This window comes from Silene latifolia, chromosome 3 (genome assembly GCF_048544455.1).
Source record: "Silene latifolia isolate original U9 population chromosome 3, ASM4854445v1, whole genome shotgun sequence".
Lineage (NCBI taxonomy): Eukaryota > Viridiplantae > Streptophyta > Magnoliopsida > Caryophyllales > Caryophyllaceae > Silene > Silene latifolia.
The window spans coordinates 8587516-8604110 of NC_133528.1; the positions used below are offsets into that span (position 1 = coordinate 8587516).

At 43.7% G+C, this 16595-nt stretch overlaps 1 long non-coding RNA gene across 3 annotated transcripts; it reads right to left on the reverse strand.

The window, feature by feature from the left end:
• Window positions 1-10170, reverse strand: LOC141645883 (uncharacterized). Of its 3 annotated transcripts, XR_012545204.1 has the most exons (4): window positions 10060-10170; window positions 9855-9962; window positions 1953-2060; window positions 1-193 (listed from the first exon to the last, which is right to left on the reverse strand). It is a non-coding gene; the product is annotated as an uncharacterized LOC141645883 (long non-coding RNA). The 3 variants fall into 3 exon arrangements; XR_012545206.1 differs by lacking the exons at window positions 9855-9962; window positions 10060-10170 and adding an exon at window positions 2158-2265; XR_012545205.1 differs by lacking the exons at window positions 1-193; window positions 1953-2060 and adding an exon at window positions 7915-8107.
• Between the last annotated feature and the right edge of the window lie 6425 nt (window positions 10171-16595).

The window sequence follows — 16595 nt, forward strand, 5'->3', positions numbered from 1 at the left end:
TAAACTAATTTACATATATAACTAAAGACGCGGAAATATAAGGATACAAACCAATAATAGAAAGGGAGACATATGTCCCTTCAAATTATATACAAACCAAAAGTATAAAAGGTTTACTAATAGAATAGCCAAAACTAGGTCCAAGGTTCCTTGCTCACTAGCCGTCTGTGACCCCAAACAAAGCATCAACAACCTGTCAATCGCATTTTATACAAACACGAAAGCCACAATTCAGTGGGGAGTAACTTCGAGTCCTCCCAGCCACGAATCGTCAAAATTTATGTAACATGTAATAAAACATGTAAACAGGATGATAAAGAATTCAATTATCAATTATTCTAACATATGAGCCCTAAACTGACCAAACTAAACTAACATGTGAAACATTTAACAAATTGTAATCCAAACTCTATTAACCATAGCCGGCTTGCATCTCACCTTCTATGATTCATAGAATCATCAAACAAGAAAGGGCAATATATCAAAGACAGGCATAAGTTCTTAGTCCCGTCAATAGTCACTTTGTAACTCAAGTCTATACCACGAGGTAGGGAAGGTAATCGAACCGGTATCTTGGCTCAGCGGTTACTATTAAGAAAACATGGCCAAGAGACAACATAACCCTAGCCTAAAATCTGCGCAGACCTAGACATGCGGATACACACCACCGCACCCAAGACTCACAACTTTTTTTTAAAACAAAGTGAAGTGAGTACCCTAAGGACGCCACCGAAGGGTCGGCTAGTACTTAAGCTGACCCCATACTATCAAAATTAGTACCTGAGGTCATGCCCCAACTTGGATAAACATCCACTAGTCAGGAACACAAAGGCTATCAAGCAGTGAACATATACTCGTCGGGGAGACTATAAAGACCTATCTATGATGAAGGCCGAAATACTCACCTAGGACCTAGTCACAGCTAGTCCCAGCTTGAATATTTTAGCCCACACCACCCAAGACTCACCACACAAGTCAAGTAAGACACCCACTTAACCTTAAGAGGGCAAAAAGTCCTACTTACCAACATAAATTCTAACATTCTATCATGTGAAAGCTATATAAATGTCTATTTACAAAGATACAATCCCAACAGAGTTCCTCAATAAGTATTCAATACTAATTTTCAATCCTAGCAATTATAACAATATAAAAGGCTTTAGGGGAAACTAGGGCCATTTCTACAAAATAAAAAGCTATTTAAATTCAACTAATTAAATAAGAAGCTATTTAAATTCAATTAACTACACATGTGAAATAGAGATATAATAAATGGCCTAAAACAAGAAAAAGGCCGATTATCTAATTCATTCAACCGAATTTTTACCCGCAACCCCAACTGCGGCAGTGCGGGTCAAATTGCGGTGACCAATCACTCAATTAATCGACATCGCATCGATCAAAGGGACTAAGGCTCGATTTTCGGACAATCAACAAAACATTACAATTATCACTATAAAATTCATTTTGTAAATTATCCTAACATGTGATAATTGTCAATATAACATAATTTTTCTACCATTAACATAACTTTTAGCTACTTTTATGATTCTCTTAACAAATTTAACCATGTAAACTCATACTAATTATATCCATGATGAACCTAAAATGACGGACAAAGCATGGAAAACCGCGAAACAAGCAACGGACCGACCGGGCCAACCCCAAGACCGGCCGGGGCTGCCGTGGGCTGCCACGGCGCTTGCCGGGCCCATTGCCGCACCATTTCTTCTCTTTTTTTTTTTTTATTTTTATACATTATAAGACCGTCTGAAAATTAATTAATCGTCCCCAATTCAACTTTGATAATTTAAACTACCAAAAGGCACAAATTAAGCTTGCATGCAACTAAGTTTAACATGTGAAAATTACTACCCAAACAAAAATTCACCAAACATATAAAAATCGAAAACATGTGACGATAATTCGTCGAGTAGCTCGAAATATGTTACCTTAAGCTAGAAAATGAGCAATTAGTCCTCAAAATCGAAACCCTAACCACAACTAACCGCTATCCTCTACAATATACGAGTCCCCGAACTCGTCTTCCAATCCTTCACCTAAATAAACAATTAAAACACAATAATAAGCATATAAACCGAAAATTCCGAAATTTGGTCTTAAAATAACTTAATGAAAACTGAAATTAGAACATACTAAGTCGTAGATCGTGGCGAGGGGATTCCGGAAAGGTAAATTTCGCGAAAAACGGACAAGAAACGAAGGATTTATGACGATTTTGAGCTTGAATGTGAAAATGGTGTTTGATTTTGGGTTTTTAGAGGATGAACAATAAAAATTTCAGAAAAAGAAAGGAAAGGGGAGGGGGAGCAGCCGGGTAAGGGAAGAAAGGAAGGAGGGAGTCGGGATTTTTAGTCGGGATTTACGAGTCGGTTTGATTTGTCTTGATAATAATTAAATCCGTAAGTCAAACGCAAATTCCGTCAAGTCCAAAGTTTTTAAACACGAGATTACAATAAAATTGAGTATTCATACGACCCATTTCCAATTTCGTTTACCCAACGTTCAAACGAATTGTCATTTTCCCCCCGATACGCCCTTATTTCGAAATAAAAGATTTTACACGGTTTAAACTATTTTTAAACATCTCGAAACTATCAAAATAAATACTTTTCTTCAAAATATAATAAAATTATATTTCTTTAAATTATTTTTACTTTAAATACTTAATTATCACTTTTATTTTGATTAATAAATTATTTCTGAAATATATTAACGGTCCGAAATTTACGGGGCGTTACAATCACCCCTCCTTTTAAAAAGTTTCGTCCTCGAAACTTAGAAGGAGAAATTATAGTTATAAGAAAATATAGATATCTTTTCAATGAAACGGTGATACTCTTGTTGATTAGACAAGAACATCCATATTCATATCAAGATATAAAAATACTTCTTCACCAACAAATGAGAAAACCCATTATTGGGACGTCACCAACAACGAGATTCAACATTCACTAATGTTAAAACCATTGAAAATCATAAAAGCATTTTCAAACTTTTAGTTTAAAATTCTATAGTAAGAATACTATCTTTACCAATATGATTATACAAGGCTTAGAACTCGGAAAAAGAGTAAGAAAAAGAATACCTTACGAGAATAATTCAGGATATTTAGCTAACATAGAAGCTTCAGTCTCCCAAGTCTCTTCTTCGACATTTCCACAACGCCAAAGAACTCGGACTAGAGGTACAACTTTGCTCCTAAGTTGCTTGTTGGCTTTATCAAGAATCCGAATTGGCCTTTCTTCAACCACCAAGTTAGGCTCCAATTCAAGAATCTCTTCTTGGATGATATGGCTAGGGTCACTAATGTACTTCCTCAACTGAGAAACATGGAAGACATTATGAACCTTGCTCAGATTTAGGGGCAATTCTAAACGGTAAGCAACTGGACCAATCTTTTCAATCACCTGAAAAGGTCCAATATATTTAGGGCTCAGCTTCCCTTTAACGCCAAACCGTTTCACCCCTTTCATAGGTGACACTTTAAGGAATACTTGATCATCAACCTCAAAGGAAAGTGGTCGACGACGGACATCAGCATATGACTTTTGACGGTCCTGAGCGGCTTTCATCCGCTCCCGAACGATCTTAACTTGTTCAATGGACTCGGTCACCAAATCAGGTCCTAACATTGGGACATTTCGGGTTTGATCCCAACAGACAGGAGTACGGCATTTTCTACCATACAGAGCTTCATATGGTGCCATTTTAATGGAAGTTTGATAGCTGTTATTGTAAGAGAATTCAACCAAAGGTAAACATTTCTCCCAAGAAGTTTGAAAATCTAAAGCACAGGCACGAAGAAGATCCTCTAAGGTTTGAATTGTTCTCTCAGTTTGACCATCAGTGGCAGCGTGAAAAGCAGTGCTCATCAACAGTTTACTACCCAAGGCCTCCTGTAATGCAGTCCAGAAACGAGAACAAAATCGAGGATCCCGATCTGAAACTATATCTTTAGGAACCCCATGATAGCGTACTACTTCATTCACATAGGCACCAGCTAGAACTTCTAAACCCCAGGTCTCTCTAATGGGAATAAACCGAGCACATTTAGTCAATCGGTCCACAACCACCCAAATAGCATTCTTCCCAGTGGAAGTCCTGGGTAAAGCCATTACAAAATCCATGGAAATAGACTCCCATTTCCAAAGAGGAACATCCAAGGGTTGAAGTAAACCCCCGGGCTTTTGATGTTCTATCTTTACTTTCTGGCAGGTGAGGCATTTACTGACATACTCCATAACTTCAATTTTCATCCTAGGCCACCAGAATTGCAATCTCAAATCCTTGTACATTTTGGTACCTCCCGGATGAATGGAGTAAGGAGAAAGGTGTGCTTCATCAAGAACTCTTTTTCTCAAATCAGCTGCACTCGGAATATAGATTCTACCATGATAACGGAGATACCCATCATCATCAATCTTACAATCCTTAGCTTGCCCAAGTTGAATTTTAGCTCGAATGGATATGAATGTAGGATCATTAGGGAGGCAAGTACGGATCTCACGGTGGAAGTCGGTTCGGTGACATGGCATCAAGATGATGAGAGCCCCTTTTTACAAGGCTTACTCCCAATTTTTGAAGTTCTAAAGCAAGTTCAGGAGGTAAGTCCCGAAAAGAATTCAAAGAATGACAGGATTTTCTGCTAAGAGCATCAGCCACCACATTAGCTTTTCCTTCATGATAAATTAGATTGGCATCATAGTCATTCACCAATTCTAACCATCTCCTTTGTCTCATGTTCAGCTCTTTTTGGGTAAAGAGATATTTCAGGCTCTTGTGGTCGGTGTAGATGTTGCAATGGACTCCAATGAGGTAGTGTCTCCAAATCTTCAAAGCATGTACTACCGCAGCTAATTCATGATCATGAGTCGGGTAGTTAACTTCATGAACTCTAAGCTGTCGAGAGGCATAAGCAATGACTTTCCCTTTTTGCATCAAGACACAACCTAAACCATGCTTAGAAGCATCACAGTAAACATCAAAGTCCACTCCTTCTTCAGGTAAGGTCAACACCGGAGCGGTAGTCAACCTCTTTTTCAATTCCCGGAAGGCATTTTCACATTCTTCGGACCACACGAATTTAGACTCTTTCTTCAATTTTGAGTCATCGGCCTAGCAATCTTTGAAAAATCCTTCACAAATCGCCGATAGTAACCCGCCAAGCCAAGGAAACTACGGATTTCGGAAACATTGGTTGGACTTTTCCAATCAACAACGGCTTCAATTTTGCGTAATCTACCATAACACCCTCTTTTGAAATGACATGCCCAAGGAAGGTCACTTTAGGTAACCAGAATTCACATTTAGAGAATTTAGCATACCATTTTTCACGGCGCAAAATCTCCAAAATAGCACGAAGGTGTTGGACATGTTCTTCTTCAGATTTAGAATAGATCAAGATGTCATCAATGAACATTACAACACACTTGTCGAGGTGTTCTCTGAAAGTACGGTTCATCTGATCCATGAATACAGCTGGAGCATTGGTCAAACCGAATGGCATCACCGTAAACTCGAAATGACCATATCTCGATCAAGGCGTTTTAGAAATATCACTTCTCGGACTGGAATTTGATGATAGCCCGAACGAAGATCAATTTTAGAAAAAGTAGAAGCACCACGGAGCTGATCGAAAAGATCATCAATTCTAGGAAGAGGATATTTATTCTTGATAGTAACTCGGTTAAGCTCACGATAATCTATGCATAATCGCATAGATCCATCCTTCTTTCTTACAAAGAGAACAGGAGCACCCCAAGGTGAAAAGCTAGGTTGAATAAAACCTTTGGCAATCAAATCATCCATTTGAGTCTTGACTCTTTCATTTTCAGACGGTGCCAGACCTATAAGGAGCTTTAGCAATAGGGCGGTACCGGGAATAAGATCAATAGCAAATTCAACTTCCCTTTCGGGAGGAATTCCCGGTAGCTCATCAGGAAAAACATCGGGAAATTCACATACTATCGGGAATGTTCTCTTTAGGAGGCAGAGAAGAAGAATCAGAAGTAGTCACCATACACAAAAAGGCTTGATGACCCTTTTTCATTGCATTGACAAACTTCATAGCAGAAATTAGTTTAGTACCGGTTTGTCTTTTAACCATTTGATAAGACTCACGGTGACCTGAAGGGCTTGTAAGAATTATTTTCTGGTCTCTACATTCAAATCGAGCATGATAAGTATGTAACCAATCCATGCCCAAAATGACATCAAATTCTTCAAGTGGAAATTGGAAAAGATTTGCTGGAAATATAGATCCCACAATAGAAATAGGAACTTCCGGATAGATTTTAGAACAAGAAAATACATCCCCAGAGGGTAAAGATATAGATGTACTTTCTTCTTGTGATGATTCAAGCGATAATTTATTGGAAAGTTTTATCGAAATAAAAGATAAAGAGGCACCCGTATCAAATAGTACCAAACAAGGAACATCAAAAATAGAAAATGTACCGGTAATGATATCAGGATGTGCCTCAGCTTCAGCTCGGCTCATAACAAAGATACGGCCCTTCGGCCTCACAGGCCTCACTGGGACGACAGGAGTGGTAGGAGCCATCACCTTCCTCTCCGGGCAAACATTAGCCTTGTGACCCGGTTTGTTACAAGTAAAACATATGATAGGGTCAATGAAGCATTTACCAGGGTGTGCTGGTTTCTTGCAGTTATAGCACAATCGGTCTCTAATACCTTTATTATCACTAACAGCTGAAGATTGACCGCCCCGGTTAGCTTGAACATTAGAAACAAATCTCCTCTTGTTTGGGTCGAGAGGAGATGAAATGAACCAGGTGAAGGAGTAAAGGGCCTAGAAGAAGGATACAAAGGCCTCTTGCCAAGACTAGAACTAGTTGCACGAGCTTCATTTTCAATTTCTTTCAATGAATTCTCGGCCCATAAAGCATCATTGTAAATGGAAACAAAGCTAGTAGAATCCCGACGGACCATGCTTTTGATCTTAGGGGAGAGTTTTTCAAGATAGAAGAAAGCTTTTTCGTTGTCATCCTTCACCAATCGAGTTGCATAATGAGCCAACTCGTTGAATTTATCGGTGAAGGCCTGAACTGGAAGGCTTCCTTGCTTCAACTCCATAAATCCCTTCAACTTTTGCTGCTTCAGCTCTTGAGGATAGAAACGGGCCTCCACTAACTCCTTGAAACGTACCCAGTCAAATCCTGGTTCAGCTGAAACGGTAGGCCCAGTCATGGACCACCACCGGTCTGCTTCTCGTACAAGGAAATGAGAGGCTAGCTTCACTTTATGTTCCTCCTTGACATCATATAGAGTAAAGCTTTTCTCCAACTCCCTAAACCACTCTGTAAGAGCAGCTGGATCAATCTCTCCACCATAAGTGGGAGTGTTGATTCGGGTCAGCTGATTAGCCACCCAGGTATAGGTGCCTGGAGTACCCTCAGCAGGCGGAGGAAGAGGAGCTTGTTGATTTTGTTGATTTTGTTGATTTTGTTGATTTTGGAGAATTTGAGTAAGAACTAATAAAATAGCATCATCAATGTCTCTTCTTGGCGGAGCCATCTTTCAAAAGGGAAAAATTTAATTAGTACCTATCATTTAGCAATCACAAACAGATTACCACATAAAATCCTAATTCTACCCATCCTACCCTTCTCTCAAGTTTATTATTTAAAGGTCAAGTGATTCTAAGTGGGGTGCACAAACGTGCATCGGGAGCAATAGGCTCTGATACCAACTGTGACACCCTTAAATCTAGACTTGATTATATACGTAAATTCTACAGAAAAACTGGTAGGATATGTTTGTAAATGGTTCAACTAGTCCAAAAACCTGCAATTTCAAAAATTTTTCTAACTAAACCATTCACAACCAATTCCAACTCAAGAAGAGTGTCAAAAACCCTGCAACAACTGATAAACTAATTTACATATATAACTAAAGACGCGGAAATATAAGGATACAAACCAATAATAGAAAGGGAGACATATGTCCCTTCAAATTATATACAAACCAAAAGTATAAAAGGTTTACTAATAGAATAGCCAAAACTAGGTCCAAGGTTCCTTGCTCACTAGCCGTCTGTGACCCCAAACAAAGCATCAACAACCTGTCAATCGCATTTTATACAAACACGAAAGCCACAATTCGGTGGGGAGTAACTTAGTCCTCCCACCACGAATCGTCAAAATTTATGTAACATGTAATAAAACATGTAAACAGGATGATAAAGAATTCAATTATCAATTATTCTAACATATGAGCCCTAAACTGACCAAACTAAACTAACATGTGAAACATTTAACAAATTGTAATCCAAACTCTATCAACCATAGCCGGCTTGCATCTCACCTTCTATGATTCATAGAATCATCAAACAAGAAAGGGCAATATATCAAAGACAGGCATAAGTTCTTAGTCCCGTCAATAGTCACTTTGTAACTCAAGTCTATACAACGAGGTAGGGAAGGTAATCGAACCGGTATCTTGGCTCAGCGGTTACTATTAAGAAAACATGGCCAAGAGACAACATAACCCTAGCCTAAAATCTTGAGACCTAGACATGCGGATACACACCACCGCACCCAAGACTCACAACTTTTTTTAAAACAAAGTGAAGTGAGTACCCTAAGGACACCACCGAAGGGTCGGCTAGTACTTAAGTCGACCCCATACTATCAAAATTAGTACCGAGGTCATGCCCCAACTTGGATAAACATCCACTAGTCAGAACACAAAGGCTATCAAGCGGTGAACATATACTCGTCGAGACTATAAAGACCTATCTATGATGAAGGCCGAAATACTCACCTAGGACCTAGTCACAGCTAGTCCCAGCTTGAATATTTTAGCCCACACCACCCAAGACTCACCACACAAGTCAAGTAAGACACCCACTTAACCTTAAGAGGGCAAAAAGTCCTACTTACCAACATAAATTCTAACATTCTATCATGTGAAAGCTATATAAATGTCTATTTACAGCATACAATCCCAACAGTTCCTCAATAAGTATTCAATACTAATTTCCAATCCTAGCAATTATAACAATATAAAAGGCTTTAGGGGAAACTAGGGCCATTTCTACAAAATAAAAAGCTATTTAAATTCAACTAACTAAATAAGAAGCTATTTAAATTCAATTAACTACACATGTGAAATAGAGATATAATAAATGGCCTAAAACAAGAAAAAGGCCGATTATCTAATTCATTCAACCGAATTTTTACCCGCAACCCCAACCCTGCGACAGGTACGGGTCAAATTGCGGCTGACCAATCACTCAATTAACTGACATCGCATCAGTCAAAGGGACTAAGGCTCAGTTTTCGGCACAATCAACAAAACATTACAATTATCACTATAAAATTCATTTTGTAAATTATCCTAACATGTGATAATTGTCAATATAACATAATTTTTCTACCATTAACATAACTTTTAGCTACTTTTATGATTCTCTTAACAAATTTAACCATGTAAACTCATAATAATTATATCCATGATGAACCTAAAATGACGGACAAAGCATGGAAAACCGCGAAACAAGCAACGGACCGACCCGGGCCAACCCCAAGACCGGCCGGGGCTGCCGTGGGCCTGCCGGCTGCTGCCGGGCCCGCTGCCGCACCATTTCTTCTTTTTTTTTTTTATTTTTATACATTATAAGACCGTCTGAAAATTAATTAATCGTCCCCAATTCAACTTTGATAATTTAAACTACCAAAAGGCACAAATTAAGCTTGCATGCAACTAAGTTTAACATGTGAAAATTACTACCCAAACAAAAATTCACCAAACATATAAAAATCGAAAACATGTGACGATAATTCGTCGAGTAGCTCGAAATATGTTACCTTAAGCTAGAAAATGAGCAATTAGTCCTCAAAATCGAAACCCTAACCACAACTAACCGCTATCCTCTACAATATACGAGTCCCCGAACTCGTCTTCCAATCCTTCACCTAAATAAACAATTAAAACACAATAATAAGCATATAAACCGAAAATTCCGAAATTTGGTCTTAAAATAACTTAATGAAAACTGAAATTAGAACATACTAAGTCGTAGATCGTGGCGAGGGGATTCCGGAAAGGTAAATTTCGCGAAAAACGGACAAGAAACGAAGGATTTATGACGATTTTGAGCTTGAATGTGAAAATGGTGTTTGATTTTGGGTTTTTAGAGGATGAACAATAAAAATTTCAGAAAAAGAAAGGAAAGGGGAGGGGGAGCAGCCGGGTAAGGGAAGAAAGGAAGGAGGGAGTCGGGATTTTTAGTCGGGATTTACGAGTCGGGTTTGATTTGTCTTGATAATAATTAAATCCGTAAGTCAAACGCAAATTCCGTCAAGTCCAAAGTTTTTAAACACGAGATTACAATAAAATTGAGTATTCATACGACCCATTTCCAATTTCGTTTACCCAACGTTCAAACGAATTGTCATTTTCCCCCCGATACGCCCTTATTTCGAAATAAAAGATTTTACACGGTTTAAACTATTTTTAAACATCTCGAAACTATCAAAATAAATACTTTTCTTCAAAATATAATAAAATTATATTTCTTTAAATTATTTTTACTTTAAATACTTAATTATCACTTTTATTTTGATTAATAAATTATTTCTGAAATATATTAACGGTCCGAAATTTACGGGGCGTTACAAGGGGAGCGAGTCTCTACGAAGCTATGTGAAGAGGTTCGACGCCAAGGTTCAGCAGATTCGAGAGCTGAACCCCGAACTGGCGGCCTTCGCGCTGATGAAAGGCCTCCTAAGGGGAGACTTAAAAAACGAGCTCATCAAGTACGGAGGCCTGGGCCTAGACGCCGCTAGGAAGATGGCCGACCAGGCCATCAAGGTGGAGGACTATCACAAAACCTGGGTAAGCCCCAGCGAGGCCGGACACTCAGAAAGAAAGAGCCGCCGGGAGGACAACCCGGATGAAAGACGCCGTGACAATAATAGGTCACGGTCTGACAGGTCCGCCAGGAAACAGAGCTCGGTGGGCGCCGGGGGGAGTTCGGGAACGTACTACCAGAAGCGGTACAATGATTACACCCCCCTGGTTGTATCTGCTGCCGAGATCTTCGCCCTGAGCAAAAACGAGGGTCAGAAGTGGGAAAGGCCTCCCAAGCCGAAGGGGGACGGTGACACGAGCCAGTACTGTGAGTACCACGGCCACACCGGTCACCTTACTGACAACTGCCGGCATCTGAAGAATGCCATTGAAGAGCTGATCCGGAAGGGGAGCCTCGGCAAGTATGTTGCCAAAGGCCAAAAGGCTGATGTCGGCGGTTCAAATAAGAAATCCGTCTTTGAACGGATAGGAGTGATCCATGTTGTCATCGGGGGCAACGAGAACGGTGGGTCCGCTCATGGGCACAAACGGCACCTGAACGAGCTGTATCAGGCCATCAACTTTGTGCCCAAAACAGCGGTCCCCGCTTCCAACATCCCCGACATGACTATTGGAAAGAAGGACTACGAGGGAGTCATCGCCCCTCACAGCGACCCACTTGTAGTCCACTTGGACATATCCAACCACTTCGTCAAGAGGTGCCTGATTGACACAGGCGCCTACACAAACATCATGTTCAGGGAGTGCTTTCTCAACCTCGGTCTGAAGGTTGAAGACTTGAGCCCCTGCACCAATCCGTTGTACAGTTTTTCCGGGGCCGGCCTGTTACCCCTGGGGTTGATCAGATTGCCAGTGATGTTCGGCGAGGGAGATGCGGCTAAGAATGTCCTAGCTGAGTTCGTGGTCATCGACGGCTCGTCCGCCTACAACGTCCTCATAGGCCGAGTCACTCTGAGCGAGGCCGACGCAGTGATGTCCATCCGGGCCCTGACACTGATGTGTGTCTCGGACCGAGGGGAAGCGCATAAACGCGTCTCCAAGGACGAGAAGGACGAGGTGGTCAACATCCAGATATCTACCAGAGGGTGCAACATGCAATCCCTCAAAGTGGCAAAGAAGTCAGAGAAGGGGAAAAGCCCATCCTTACAACAGGAGGGCGACCTCATGGATGCAACTGACGGCTAACTGGGAAGGTCCCTACAAAGTGGTTGAAGAAATAAGGCTGGGTACACACCGGCTGACAGACATGGAGGGTGTGCCTTCGATGAGCCATTAGGACACTGACAAACTCGGGAAAAACTTTGTATAGCGGCGGAGGTGCCCAAGACAACACTGTGGGCACCCCGACGCATGTTTATATCTAATGAAGAATCGTCCAAGTTTTCCATCAAAGTGTTCATTGCCCCCCATAGTCACTATCAAGAAGCAGACGCCACGGCAGTCACCCCAAGAAGTAGACGCCACGGCAGTCACCCCAAGAGGTAGACGCCACGGCAGTCACTCCAAGAGGTAGACGCCACGGCAGTCACCATCAAGAAATAGACGCCACGGCAGTCACCCCAAGAAGTAGACGCACACAGATCACCCCAAGAGGTAGACGCCACTAGCGATCACTCCAAGAGGTAGACGCCACGGCAGTCCCTATCAAGAAGTAGACGCCACGGCAGTCACCCCAAGAAGTAGACGCCACGGCAGTCACCCCAAGAGGTAGACGCCACGGCAGTCACTCCAAGAGGTAGACGCCACGGCAGTCCCTATCAAGAAGTAGACGCCACGGCAGTCACCCCAAGAAGTAGACGCCACGGCAGTCACCCCAAGAGGTAGACGCCACGGCAGTCACTCCAAGAGGTAGACGCCACGACAGTCACTATCAGGAAGCAGATGTCACGGCAGTCACTACCAGCGCAGTTGATACTCGCAAAAGCGATCAACATGCCTTAGAAACGTTAAACACAGTTGAGATACGCACTCTAGACTGCCTCGGCCAGGCCGAGGCGGAAACAAAAGAAGCGCTCAATTAATAACGTGAAAAGACAACTCAGATGAAGACAAAAAAAGACCTCGGCCAAGCCAGAGGCAAAATAAGCAAACTCTTATTAAAAATGATAACAGGTTACAAGTGAGGAGTATACAGACGACGGCCGTCCCCATAGGGATAAGCCAAAACACAACCTACCAAAGTTGTACAAAATACAAGGAAAAGAAAAGCAAAAGGTTACAGACATGTCATTTGAAGCGCCAAAAGATGGCAGGGAGGAAAGGCTTAATAATTGGCTCCCGAACAGCTGAAGCTATCCGAGACGCCGGGTGAGACTGGTGACGACCGCCCGTCTCCCTATGCCTATTGCTGCTTGCCATCAGCAGCGTTAGCAGCACCATCTTTGATGGACGACCCAGAAGCTGTCTTGGCAGCCTCAGCTTCAGCAGCCTCAGCCTCAACTTTCCTAGCAGCCTCAGCCTCAGCTGCCTTCATCCTCTCGGCTTCCTCCTTGGCCGCCTTAGTCTTCTCAGCAAGAGTTGCCTTCTCCGCGGCCACCTCCTCCTCCTTCTTCACCCTTACCTCCTCCTTGGCTTTCTCCTCCGCGGCTTTCTCCTTAGCTTCGAGCTTGTCATCAAACAGCTCGTCAAATTTGTCCCACGGAAAGGAGCCATCAAGGGGGAAGAGCTCCCCAATCACTTCCCTGGCAGCTTCTTCGGCCAGGTCCCGGTATTGGGCGCACATGTTAGGGAGGATAACGGTTTGGAGCGTCTCAATGTCCTCCTCCCTTTGGGTGATGATAGCATCCTTGTTCCGAACCACCTTCCCCTGGGTCTGAAACATGCCCCTCCATTCGTCCCTCTGCGTACGGTAAAGGTCGGCGTGCTTCTGAACAAGGTCACGCCCCTCCAGCAGCTTAGCAGCTTCAGCCGCCGCAGCCTCGGCTTTGGCTCTCTCAGCAAGGACCCCCTTTTCAGTGTCCTCCCTGAGTTTTCTCTCAGCACGGACTGCCTCTTCAGCCTCAGCCTTGGCCCTCTTAGCCTCCTTGTTCGCTGCGTCGAGTTCAAGCCTTAGCCGCTCGAGCTGTGGGGCAGCTTCAGCCATGGTCTTTTCTTGCTCCACAATAAGAGCACCGGCCGTATCAGCCCACTTCGCCAGTAACCTGATCAAACTTAGGCCCTACGACTTAATCTGGAGGGGGGTAGGCTTCGGGAAGGAGGTGACAACGGTGGCGTCTTGACCACTTGCCTGCGCAGTTTTCTCCTCGGCACGCCGTTCAATAGTATGACCGGTAGACGGCAGCGGTTGATCTACAAAAAATTCAATTAAAGCATCCGTGTTAATATACATGGACATACCGGAGAGCCTGTCATCAGGAACGCCTAATGAACCGGCTAAGTCTGAGCCACAGGATAGATCTGTACCACGCTTGGCCTTCTTGGGCGGAGGACGCATTTCCTTGCCGGCAGCAGTAGCAGCAGTAGCAGCGGAAGCATTAGCGGCAGGGGCAGGCTCTTTCCTCTTACGGACAAGGGGAGATCCCTCCGCATCGGAGTCCCCCCCATTGGTGATGTCAACGATCACCACCGTCTCCTTCTGGACTGATGGGATGGGAGGTGGAACGGATGTCGACGCCATCGCCGCCGAAGACTTTGTTTTCCGCGTTCGGCGCGGCATGTTACTAGCAACCTTCGCCTGGGCCGCCTCCACATTCAAGCCTTTCAGCTGCTGATCCATGAGGTCATTCGGCGACGTTCTGCGATCACGGGCTAGAGCCTTAGGATGCAAATCAGCAACGGTCTTATCCTTGTGCAGCCCCATTCTCCGGAGGATATCCTCAGACAGGTCCGGTCCAAAGTGGTCTGGAAAGGAAACAAGGCAAGAGTTAAGTAGAAGAAATAAATCAAAATTCAAGAAACAGAAACATTGAGAGCAGAGATGGGCCTCACACCGACCCCACTCACCCTGTGCCAGGGCCGGTATGAGGCCGACATGCAGAGCACTCATCTCGAAGAATGATCTGCGTTGGGGGAATCCATCTTTTCGGCACCCAACTCTTGTCCGCCTCAAAAAGCCTCATCGCCAACTTCTCATCCGCATTAAGAGGGACCTTGCTGACGTCCATCTTAAGCTTTTTCCGGGTGACCCATTTGTCATGCTCCGCCTTAGTCTCGCACCGCAAATTAACTTAGTCTTTGGAAGGACCGGGCGGCGGATAGTCATCCGGCACCTCAACGTACACCCACCGATCTTTCTAGTCTTTGCAGGAAGAAAGCTTATCGACGGAGACGTAACCCGGCTCCATTTGCACGCTGTACCATCCGACGCGACCAGCAAACGACGGCCGAAGGTGGTGAAGCCGACGAAATAAATTAACCGTTGGGACTTCCCCCTTGAAGAGACAGAGCCAGACAAAGCCGACTATGGTCCTAATAGCCAACGGGTGCAGTTGGGCCACGACGACGTTCATGGCTCTAATGATGGCCATAACGTAATCATTCAGCGGAAACCGGAGCCCGTACTCAGTGCTTGAGGATGTATACGCCGGTGCAACCCGGTGGAGGGCAACAGACGGCCTGACCCTCCTCAGGGATAACAATTTTGTACCCCCTGCCGAAGTAGAAATGGCCCTCGAAAAATGTCTCGCCGGAACAACTGGCGAACTTATGGGTCCAAGCACGGTCAAGGCGGACCTTACAGGCCTCGCCGTGATCCATGACGTATTGCCTCCCCTCATTAGGATGAGCCCTTTCAGCATCATCACCGTCATCATCACCATCATCATCAACATCATCATCATCCTCCCAATCCTCCAAAGCTTTTGGATCGACTTCGGGAGAAGGATACCTAGGGCCCCCAAACCTTATCGGGACGGCGTCTAGTATCTCCTCCTCATCAAGACGCGACGGGGACCCCCCCGGCGCACGGTTACTAGTTCCGGCATCAGCAGAAGACATGTTTACAACAAAACTTACAAGTTAAAAAGTTGAGAAAAATTTGTTTGTTTACCTTGAAGAAAAGCACTAGCCGAAGTAACGACTCTGAAGATTAGGAGAGAAAGAAGCCCTTGAAAGTTTAGAGAGAAGAAAATTTTAGAGAAAATGAAATTGGTGGCCAATTTCAGGGACTAACTGCCCTATTTATAGGGAAAAGCCCATGAAGAAGGACCAATCGGGCATGACCCATGAAGCGTCGACCAATCGAAGAGACACGTGTCGGACATGCAACCACGGAATGTCAATCGTTGCAAATGCGGTTGAACGTCAATCAATGCAACGGTGACCAAGCGTCTTCAACACGCCCCTTCATATCTCTCTCCCTATTCATCTTCCTCAACAAATTCCTAAGTATCGTTCTCCGCCGCCACATGATCAACCAAGCTAGGTAGCACCGGTACGGGGCAATCAAAAACAACCTAAGCACTCTCAACCTGGTCTCGGCCAGCGTCACTCTCTTTTCCACATCGGATGCCCTTTACACATCCATGTGGAGGGGGGATATGGTACGGCCTAAGCAGAACCAAGCCGAGGTAGAAGAGGCCGGGGCAGAAAAATTTTGTCTTACGCAGAATATACGCTCAACATACATCGGAGCCCATACCACGGCATAGACTACGCTGGGGCAAATTGATGGGGCATATTTCGCACCACGACCAAGTCAACATATTGAGCAAGGTCAAAGATATCCACAAGCAAGTCAACGACTTAGACAGCCTAACCGACGCACCCTGTCGGCCTGTCTCTGGGGTCCCGGCCGG